The sequence below is a fragment of the Lolium perenne genome, chromosome 3, assembly GCF_019359855.2.
Source record: "Lolium perenne isolate Kyuss_39 chromosome 3, Kyuss_2.0, whole genome shotgun sequence".
Lineage (NCBI taxonomy): Eukaryota > Viridiplantae > Streptophyta > Magnoliopsida > Poales > Poaceae > Lolium > Lolium perenne.
Window position 1 is genome coordinate 175,883,134 of NC_067246.2, and position 11,644 is coordinate 175,894,777.

The following is an 11,644-nucleotide window of genomic DNA, read 5'->3' on the forward strand; positions in this document are numbered from 1 at the left end:
TCTAGCAAGCTAGAGCTTCATCCCCACCCTCGCCCAGTTCCCGGAATTGGACAAAGCAGCGCGGAGGATTTCCTGGTTAGTCCACGACGGTCTAACCGGAATGGATTTAACCCTCAGCTGGTTTACTCGCCGGATCTAGCCGCTCAAGTACAACAAGCGGCTAATCTGCGAGTACTCCGGGGTCGAAGACTAGCTCCAAGTCACCCGCGACAACTTGCCGACGGATTCTCTGAACAAGAGGATCAAGACGCTTGTGAAGATTACCCGGGGCCAGGAGGTCCCAGAAATGTACAAAGACATTTTTACCGACAACAAGTGTCCTTCGGTACATGTTCGTACTTTAGCCATTTTAACTTATCACTTTTGCATTGTTCTAACTTTTCCATGTTTTCTTCTTTAGCTCAATACTTTGGCGAAGGAAAATCTTAGGACTATGATCCGAGTACCCACCAGCGCCGAATGGGCGGAGGAGGATCCGGAGGATGATGACGAGGAGGAGGAGCAAGTGCTATAGAAGGTGGCTCCTCCAACCGCCAAGCGTCCCCGCGCCAAGGTTTCCGGCTCCGAAGCCGGAGCCAGTGGCGAGGCCTCCGCCAAAAAGGCCAAGACAAAGCCACCGCCACCCCTCAACTCCAAGAGGGTGGAGCGTGAGCGCCTCAAACTGTTAGACACAACAGGGAAAGGTGCACGCCCGCAGATCCCCAGCGCCATGTAAGTATCCAGAAGCACATGTCACTAACTACATTATCTTGTCACTTATCTTTTTCCTTCGCTTGTTGTAGGAGACAGAAAGTCCCGGCTTCACGGGTTAACACCCATAAGCAAATAACAAAGTATTTGAGGATGTCTCCGATCGTGCCTCCGATCACGCCAACATCACCAAGCACCTCCAACCCTGCTCCCCACTCGCCTCCGCCTGAAGCCCAACACTCCCCCGACCCAGCTGCCCAAGCTCAACCGGAGATTATTCCTGTGAGCAGCGAGAAGGGAGGCGGAAGCTGCTCCGCTATGAAGCGAGCGGCTCCGGAGGGACCTCAGGACAAGATCCCGGAGGAGGCGGAAGTGACCTCCAACGACAAGGCTGAAGCTTCGGCTAAGGATGCCGTCGGTTTTCTGGCCAACTTCGGGGACTCATCAAACCTGACTCCACTCTGAAAGCTTATTCACATAAGTTCTTCCACAAGCTTACGGAGGCAGAAAAGTGGGAGCTGGAGCAGGACCTGCTGAACTCCATGATGAGCAACGCATGGGGTACGGCTAAAGTTGATTCTTCCAAGATTCAACTCCATAAGAAGGAAATCGGCGACTTCTTCGACCAGCTGCTCGTCAAGCGCAAGGTAAACCAATATTCCCAGTAGCCCCCAAGTATCTAGGCGGAAACTAGCAATAGTTAGCACCTTGAAACTTTGAGTAAACTAAACTAAAAAAGTGTCGTGGTAGCCCCGAAGCGTCATGGTGGAAATTTTCCGGCAATGATGCTTTGAAAGAGTCTACACATAAAACTTATATGCATTCGAAAACTTATCCATGCTCTGTCTTTTACAGGAACAACAGGCGCTGCATTATGAACTGTACAAGAACATCTCCCTGCAGCGCCGCGTCACCTTGAGCCAGGCGGATGATATCCAAGCGCACAAAGAAAAAATTGCGGATCTAGAAAAGCAGCTGGCGGAAGCCCAAGGTATGTCTCCGACCTAGCTTACCATTAGTCCAAATTTCCGACTATCGAAATAATTTTTAACTTAACTTTAACAGGTGCATCTTCCTCCCTTGCCACTGCGTCCTCCGAGCTTGAGATCCTGCGCTCCTCTCATAAGGATTTAGAGACAAAGCTCATGGAGGCGGATCAGAAGCGAGAATCTACAGAGAAACAGCTGGCTGAAAAGAACTCTGAGTTCCTCAAGAAGGAGGCTGATTTTGTGATCAAGCAAAAAGTTGACAGCGACACACTGAAGGAACTTCAAAAAGAAGTCCATGGGGTCCGGAACTACATGAGTATAGTGGAGAAAGGCTGGGACCTTCTCAACATAGATGTCATGGGTAAGTATCCGGAACTCCAGAATCAAACTATTTCCCTGAACTCAAACTGATGCTCAGCTCCGACCATTTTGTGCAGAGCCGCTTGGGTACAATGAAGACCACCGTAACCAGTTCCCGCGCGATGATCTGATCCGGCTCACCGAGAAGATTGCAGCGATCTGATCTTCGCGTGTCGGAAAATCTGCCACAACTTGGAAATTAAGGAGAGCAGACTTGCAATGTCCGGGATCTTATCAAGAGAATGGACGCTCTCCCGGAATTGGCTGTGGATCTTCAGGCCTCGTCTGCCAGGGGTGCCGCCTAGATGTGTTTGACCATGTGCTTAGCGCGTGCTCCGGATCTGGACATTGATATTACCACTGCCGGAGTGCCTCCGGATGCAAATGTAGACACACTACTATATGTGTGCAGTGGTTATGATACTCGGATTGCGCGCCGCATTAGCCACAACGAATTCTTCGACAAGGTGGTGCTTCCCGCTGACGAAGCCCTTGAAGCGGAATATGACAAGGAGCGAGAAGCGGAGGCACGCCCTATCGAATCTGGCGACGAAGACCAGTTTACCCGGACTAGTTCCAAGGACAAGTCCAAGGGTGGCGCCACTTCTCCGACAGAGGAAGCTGCAGATGATGATGATGAAGATGTTGTCTCTTCTCTGGCTAAGGAAGCAGAAGATGAGCAAGCACAAGCCGAAGATGAAGTGCGCTCTTCTTCGACCAAGGAGAAGTAAAAAACTTAGTCCTGCGGAAAAAACAATGCATCATTTTGGCCCCATCGAGGGTTTGTAATATATAACTTAAACATTCTTAAGTAGCTAGGACGAAACAATTGAATGGGCGGAAAAAACTTATCCTGCTATCCGTTCAATATTATATATGCATGTTTCGTTTGTTGAAAAATCAAGTGCTAGTTTCTAAGTTTTCCGACTTGCTTATTTGACCTTCCGCGAGCCGGAAGACCTTTAGCCGGAAATGCTCGCCGGCGGCGACGAAGCCCAATGGCGATCCGCCAATAACCGCAGAAACAAGCCCCCAGCCAAGGTGCCGGAAGTCGCTACCAGGAATCCATAAGTTCGCAACAAAAAACGCATCCACCAGAAAACTTAAGCTTACGTCCTAAAGGACGATTTTGAAAATCACAACTTTAATACACGCCTAGGCGGAAACATCCAGCTCTGCGGTTTTAGTCGGAAAACATACACGATCCAAAAATGAAAAACTGAAGGAGGTAAAAGACTCAAAGAGTGAACCATATGCTTTATTTCATTGATCATGTATCATAGATATTACAAGATATGTAATGCGGAAATTGCTAAGTGTGGAAAGGACGTAGTTATGCTATATTCCAGGGACGATCGGTTTCATCGTATATGTCATCCGGATCCTCCCGTTTGCGTTTCCGGTACCGATTGGTGGGTCTATCCTTTAACTCCCAGAAATCAACAAGGTAGTAAGATCCGTTGTGAAGCACTTTGCTGATGACGAAAGGTCCTTCCCATGGAGATTGCAACTTATGGTCTTTCACCTGTCGAAGGCGGACAACCAAGTCTCCTGTCATAAACGAGTGGTTCCGAACTCGACCACTGTTGTAGCGTCGGAGCTTCTGCTGGTAAATGGCGGAACGTTGATCGGCTAAGTTCCGAGCTTCTTCGATTAGGTCCACAGATAGCCGTTGAGCCTTGTCAGCAGTTTCTTCACTGTAGGTCGAAACTCGCGGTGAATCGTGGATGATGTCGGAGGGGAGCACAACTTCGGATCCGTATACTAGGAAAACGGAGTAAATCCAGTTGATCTGTTGGGGGTAGTTCGTAAACTCCACATAACGTAATCTAACTCCTCAGCCCAAGCTCCGGCTGCACGTCGCAGCGGTTCTTCGAGGCGAGGTTTGATTCCGGCTAGTATAAGGCCGTTGGCTCGTTCGACCTGACCATTAGATTGTGGATGAGCCACAGATGCAAGGTCAAGCTAGATCCCTACGTCATTGCAATTATCCTTTAGTTCTCCCTATGCAAATTTCGTGCCATTATTTTTGATTATGTTGTGTGGGATGTCGAATCTCGTCACGAGGCTGCAAACAAATTTCAGTGCCGTAGAACCATCGGCTTTTCTCACTGGCTTTGCCTCGATCCATTTACTGAACTTGTCAATAGCGACCAAGAGGTATTCAAAACCACTAGGAGATGATTTCTTTAATTTTTCGACCATATCAAGCCTCCAGAACGCAAATGGTCTTCAGCTCCTGAGCCGGAGCGTTTGGTTTAGTAGCGTAGTACTGACAACCTCGGCATGTTTTCACAAGTTTCTCAGCATCTTATTTAGCTGTTAGCCAGTAAAAACCTTGTCGGAAAGCTTTTGCAACGAGGGACCTGGGAGCGGCGTGATGCCCGCAATCCCCTGCATGGATCTCTCTGAGGATTTCAATGCCATCTTGATTTGAGACGCATTTCAGAAACACCCCATTTGCACTTCTTTTGTAGAGTTGTTCATCAACAATTGTGTAGGATCTTGCTCTCCTGATGATCTGACGTGCGAGGACTTCGTCCTCCGGCAACTTCCGATCTGTAAGGTACTTCTGGAAAGGCTGTGTCCAGGCCGGAATGGTAGCCATTACCTCCTTAGATGGAGACATTGCCACATCTGGATTTTCCGGGTTAGCGCCCTTTACCAAGGGTATTTGTAGGTGCTCAAGGAAGATTCCAGGCGGAATTGGTTTTCTGCCGGATACGAGCTTGGACAGCATATTAGCCGCTGTGTTATTGTCTCTCCTGACATACTTGACTTCATATCCGAGGAAGCACTTGGCGATCTCGTCAACTTTGTCTCTGTAAGCCGCCATAACGGAGTTTCTGGCGTTCCAGGTTCCAGCTACTTGTTGTGCCACCAGGTCGGAGTCTCCGCAGCATATTATGTGCTTGATCCCGATTTCCTTAGCGATGCGCAATGCGTGTAGTAGAGGCTCATATTCCGCCATGTTGTTTGTAGTTTCGAAGTGAATCTGCATGACGTACTGCAGTTCTTCTCCGGTTGGTGATTTCAGGGTAACTCCAGCCCCCGAGCCTTGATGCTGCTTGGATCCGTCAAAGTGCATGATCCAAGGTTCAGGTTCCGGCACAGGTGTGCCCTCCAGCGCTTCAGTCCAATCAGCGAAAAAGTCCGCCAAAGCTTGGGATTTGATCGCGGTTCTGGCTTGGTAGTTGATATCGAAGGCAGATAATTCAATGCCCCATTTTGCTACACACCCTGTTGCGTCGGAATTGTTGATGATGGTTGACAATGGAGCTTTGCTCACCACTGTCATAGGATGCTCCTGGAAGTAGTGTCTCAGCTTCCGACTGCCTAGGAAAACTCCGTAGACTAGCTTCTGAAAGTGAGGTATCTTTGCTTGGATTCCGTCAAGACCTCGCTTATGTAGTAAAGTGGCCTCTGGACTCTGTATTTGTAGCCTTCTTCCTTTCGCTCCACCACGACAACGAGACTGATGACTTTGTTGGAGGCTGCCAGGTAGAGGAACATAGGTTTTGAATCAGCTGGGGCCGCCAAAATAGGTGGGGAAGAGAGTATATATTTTAACCCCTGAAGTGCTGCATCTGTTGCGTCTTCCCAGACAAACTTGTCTGTTTTCTTCAGCAGCTTGTATAGAGGTAGTGCCTTCTCGCCAAGACGGCTAACAAATCTACTGATTACGGCGACGCAACCAGTTAATCATTGCACGTCTTTGAAACAAGTTGGCCTTTTAATGTTCAGGATAGCCTTGATTTTATCCGGGTTAACCTCAATGCCTCTATGAGAAACAATGAAGCCAAGGAGTTTTTTGGCTGGCACGCCAAAGACGCACTTCAGTGGATTCAACATCATCTTGTACCGTCGGAGATTTTCAAAGGTTTCTGTGAGGTCGCTGATCAAGTCGGATCCTTTCCGGATCATGACCGCGATATCGTCGATGTAGGCATGCACGTTCTGGCCAATTTGGTCCTTCAGGCATCGCTGCATCGTACGTTGGTACGTGGAACTTGCGTTTTTCAAGCCAAAAGGCACAGTAACATAGCAGTAAGTGCCAAAGGGAGTGATGAACGAGGTCGCCTTTTGGTCAGACTTCTCCATCCGGATCTGGTGATACCCGAAATATGCGTCAAGAAAACATAGAAGTTCCGCCCCTGCCGTCGAATCAATGACTTGGTCAATGCGCGGCAAAGGGAACGGATCCTTCGGACAATGCTTATTCAAGCCGGAGTAATCGATGCACATTCTTAGTATTTCAGAATTCTTTTTGGGTACAAGGACGGGGTTTGCGACCCAATCAGTGTGGATAACTTCTACTACAAACCCTACCTCTAGTAACTTTGCTAATTCAATCCCTATGGCGCGGCACTTCTTGTCTCCAAAGCATCGCATAGCTTGCTTCACCGGTTTTGCACCCGCATTTATGTTGAGGTAGTGCTCGGCGAGTTCCCTTGGTACTCCAGACATGTCAGAAGGTTGCCATGCAAAGATATCCATTTTCGCTCGGAGGAACTCGACGAGCGCGATTTACTATTTGGGGTCCATGTCGGCTCCGACTGACACCTGCTTGGAGTTGTCGCCTACATTGAGGTCGACCTTCTTGGTGTCTATCGCGGCCTTGAACGAGGTCTTCTGTTCGGAGATCTGCTTCTTGGTTGTATGCATCTCACTCGGATCCACCGTGGATATGTAGCCTTGCAGCTCCTCTCTATATATCACCGATTCTGCAAAGGCGGCTTTGCCCTCCTCGCAGTCTCGAGCTTTCTTGTAGTCTCCGGATATGGTGATCATACCATTAGGACCCGAAATCTTGAGCTTATTGTAGATGTAGCATGCCCTTGCGTGAAACTTGTGGTAGGTGGGCCTGCCAAAGATTACATGGTAGGAGCTTTTGAAAGGCACAACTTCGAACGTGATCATCTCTTCGCGAAAATTATTAACATCACCGAAGGCCACGGGAAGTTTGATGCTGCCAAGGGAGTTCGCCTTTTTACCCGGAACTACACCATGAAACTCAGTGGTGTTGTGCTTGAGCTGTTCCTTGGTAAGGTTCATCCTCTCCAGAGTCTCCAGGTACATGATGTTCAAGCTAGCTCCGCCATCCATAAGGCACTTGGAGAAGTCATACCCGTCTATGCGGGGACTCACAACCAGGGCGTAGCACTCTCTTGGGATGATGGTAGGGTGATCCGCCCTGTCAAAAGTACAGGGGTTTCCCGACCACTTGACGTACTGTGGTACTGCCGGAACCATCGCATTGAGGATCCGGAGGGCCGATTTTTTGGCCCGGACCTTTGGGGTTCCGAGGAAGGTGTGGTATGCACCAGCACTTTTCTTTCCAAATGGGTTGGATTTATTAGCCGGGGAAGCCTCTTTGGGATCCGGCAAAGCGTCATCCTCATCCATCGCTTCGGAACTGTCCTCGTCCTTTTCCTTGTTCTTGCCCTTGCCTCCTTTGTCGGGAGGGCGGTGCTTCTGGGTGTGCTTGTATCCTGCTTCCGGGTCATTCTTAAGGTCATTGACCCACTTGCAGTTGCGATTGGTGTGAGAGATTTGCCGGTAGCCAGATCAATATGGGCTAAACATGGCATATCCCTGTATTCCTCGTAGGTTTGGGGAGCGCGGGTTCCGGCAACGGTGACCTCGTCAGCACGTTGCTGGCCCCTGCCAGCTCCACCTCCATGTCCGCGGCCTCTTCCGCCTCCTTGACCTCCGCGTTGTAACGCCATGGCAACCATGTCGTATCCACCGCTTTTCTGGTCATCCGGGGGATTTTTCCGCTTGTTGTTGTTGCTGCTGCCGCCATTTTCGCAGTTTTTCTTTTGCTGGTGCAGGGGTATGGTTGTGGCAGTGAGTTCTCCACCTGCGTCATCATCGGCGGCGGTGTGAGTACTTGCAATGCCGATCATGTCATCCAATGTCAATTTGTTTTCATTAATCAAGCAAGTAAGCTTATGCCGAAGCAGTCCTCCCCTCTGCAGGCCACCTATGAAGGCGTGCATAGTTGTGCGATTATCCACGTTCTCGCATTCGTTCCTGGTTGCTGACCATCGTGTGAGGAAACTCCGTGATGTTTTGCCTTTTTCTGAATACATGCTTGCAGGTCGCTTACGGTAGCAGGTCTCTTGTAGGTACCCCTGAAGTGATTTTCGAAGGCGATCTTCATGTCAAACCAACAAAAGATGGAGTTCTCCGGGAGGTCGCCGAGCCAAGTACGGGCTGGACCAATAAGGTACAACTGAAGCATGCGGCAGACTATTCTCTGGTTCTCTCCAACGAAGTTTACTGCATTGAAATAATCTTCGATCCAGGTATCAGGCCTTTCGCTGCCATCATAGTGCTTCAGATTTCCGGTTAGCTTAAGGTTCAAGCCTTTTGGATAGGGCTCCTTGCGGATCATCCTGCCAAAGCATTTTGGACCAATGTAGTCAGATCTATACTCGTTGAGACGTTCTCTTGCATCGCGCGGGCCGTTGCGGGGAGACTTTGAGTGAGAGCGAGATCTCCGGCCTCCGCCTCCACCTCCGCCACTAGGTGGTGGGGAGGGAGATCTGCGAGGGGTCGGTTGGACCTTTTGCTTCCACCTTCGGATTCTCCGCGTCCTTCTTGCTGCTGACTCCGGCTCCGGTGTCTGCCTTCGCCATGGTGGCGGTCGCCTCCGTCGTTCCGGCTTCTGCGAGGCTCCGGCTCGCGTTCTTTGTTCCGGCTCCGGCGTACGCTCCGTGTTCCGGTTCCTCTGAGGTACCACGTTGTCGCGGATGTTGATTCCACCGGGCCTGTGAGGTCTGGTGTTTCCGACTGGACTTCAGCGGCGAGGTGGTGGAGGAGGATGCTGGATTCGAGGCGGAGGTGACGGGTTCCGGTATTTCTCCCTTCCAGTGTACATCGGATCCTTTCCCTTATTTGGGTCTGACGGAGGTGTCTTTGAGGGTACGGGGATTGGATTCAGATGTTCTCTGGTTCTCCTTCTGCGCTCTGTAGATCCGGTGCGTGATTCGTCGTCATGATGCTGGCCTCCGGAGGTGTCCTTCTGCGCAGTGGATATGCATAATTCCGGGTTGGATTCCAACTTGCGCGAAGTGTCTGCCTTACTCTGCTGGTTCATTCCTGAAGCAACGAGTGTGCGGAGGTGGTTGATATCGACTTCTTCGTCTTTTTTAGCCAGCAGTTCCGCAACCTTCTTCATGTTCTCCTTTGTAGTTGTGAGCGGTTGCTGATCGGTGGGGGTTGCAAAGTTGATCTTGCGAGGGGTGATAGCTTCCCGCCGGATCCTATCTGCTTCCTTGTGGGCATCACCCATCATGGACTCCCACTGTTCTCGGAGTTGCTTAGCTTTCTGCAAGGAGTCTACAGCTTCGCGCTCTCTCTTGAGGAAGTTCTGCATCACCTTTTTTGCCTCTTGTCTCTCCTCCAACATTGCCGTTGCGGTGTTAGCAACTTTCCTGGCGGTGCCTAGCATCTCCATCCTTGCAGCCTCTAGAGCTTCCGGATCTACGGCATCGTCAGGGGTTATTGGCTTGTTGAGGATTTCCGAGTGTGCGATGGCACCTATGCCAGCTTGCTCGACGAGCTCTTCTGCGGAAAGATTTTCGTCGCTCCCTGGGATGCGTCCTTCTCCGGAGTCCTGCACGATGCAAAATCGCACCCGTTGCGGAGTCTCGTAGTCAGATGTACCAGCTTCCATGGGGTCAGATGGGGTTGTTTCTTCGTCAGCTCCTTGCTCCAGCCCAGTTATGGTTGCGAAAACCTCCTTAGGCGGGGCGGATTCCGCCTTAGCTTGTTCCTCATCTTCCAACTCTTTCATGGAGCGGTTGTACTCCTCTGTATCCATAGTGGAAGCATCGCCATAAATTGGGCTTAGGTTACCAAGGATTGATTCTTCTTTGTCTCCAGCATCCCCTTGCTGGTCCAGAGTTTCGCCGTAGCCGACAGCTTCTAGCTGATCCAGGGCGTCGCTTTCTCCGGTGGCCTCAACCTGCATGTATCCGGCTCCATCCTGAGGAGGGGCAGTTCCTGTGGTATGTGCGAGGAAGTGCACGAAGTGGCACCTTTGCTTCTCTAACACCTGGGAGACCCAGGCGGATCTGCATTGGTCTTCCACCATTTTTTCCTGCTCAGGGGCGGATTGGGTGGGTTTTGAAATTTTCAGATCTAAGGCGGAATCTTCCATAGGAAGCTCCTGCATCTCAGATCGGATCTTCACGACTGCGTCTCGCTCAGCGGCGGTCGCGTCAGCGTGACTTACCAGGGCGTTTCCGTCGGAATTGACGGTCTCACCGATGAAGATGTGTATCCCGCCGATCGGGATGATGGAGAGCTTGACGGGGTCTGTCCTAGCCGGAATCCAGCACTCGTCCTGAGGGACGATCGGAAAGTTTCCGGTGTACAAGACGTGTCCCACGGCGATGGTGTCACCGATGCCTCCAAAGGTAGAACCCTCCCGATTCCGGCCTCCAGACGCCGCTGGCCCCACGGTGGGCGCCAACTGTCGTTGCCTATTCGACGGTACTCTAGAGGAGGGGTCCTCTTGGAGGGAAGAAGAAGTAGGGGCCATTGCGCGGAGAGTCCTCAGGATGGTGGTACGCGATTTACCCAGCTTCGGAACACCTGCTCGAAGACAGGGCCTACTGCTGCTTGTCTGGAATTATCTGGGTGCTTTCGCGTTGTTACAATGAGTTGTGGTTGTGCTTCTAGGGCTCCCAGGATCCGGCTTATAAAGGTGCTCGGATCTAGGGTTTACACAGAGAGTCCTAGCCGGAATACAAGTTTCCTAACTACGGAATATTACATTGCCATGCACGTCAAGGATCCACCTTTCCTTACTTGCCGTAGTGGATCCGGATATTTCATGGGCCTTCACGGATCCGACTTCTGCATAGGTCGGTTGAGATCCGGCTCCTGTTCTTGGGCTAGACTTCATCCATCTTTTATCAACAGCAACTGGGCTGCCCGATGGGCCATATGCAACCATCACCATCTGTGGGCCACCTGGGCTTGCCGGATCTATAGCACATCGTTGATATACCCATAAAGTATACCCACAACACTAACATTGCAAAGAAAGAATTAAAACTTGTAGAACCTATTCACCCCCCTCTAGGTTTACCATCTCTGAACTTTCAATTGGTATCAGATCTTGGACTCTTTTTAAGGGCCTTACAGCCTTAAGAGTGAGATGGATAAACTATTCGAGGGTATGGATGAAGATTCTAACCTTTCAGTTAAGGAGATGAAATCCATATTCTTAGCATATTAGGCTGAGAAAAAGAAAAAGGAGGATGAAGTCCAAAGCCAAATGACACAAATGAGTGCCATTCTTAAAAACCTAACGAGTGGGACTTCTAGTGGGGCTTCGGTCCCCCCGGAAACCTTCCATGAGGTCAATCAAGACTATCCCAAAAACACTTCACCCATGCCTCATATAAACCATAGTGGGAATGTTCCCCATTTTGATGGAACTCACTTTTCCTTTTGGAAATCCTCTATGGAGTCTCATATTCGCAGCTGCAGTGTGGAGATGTGGGAGATCATCGTTGATGGATACCGGAAGCTACAAGATCCCATTAGGTTGACCTCTACCGAGTTCTACAACCGTCAACTTAATG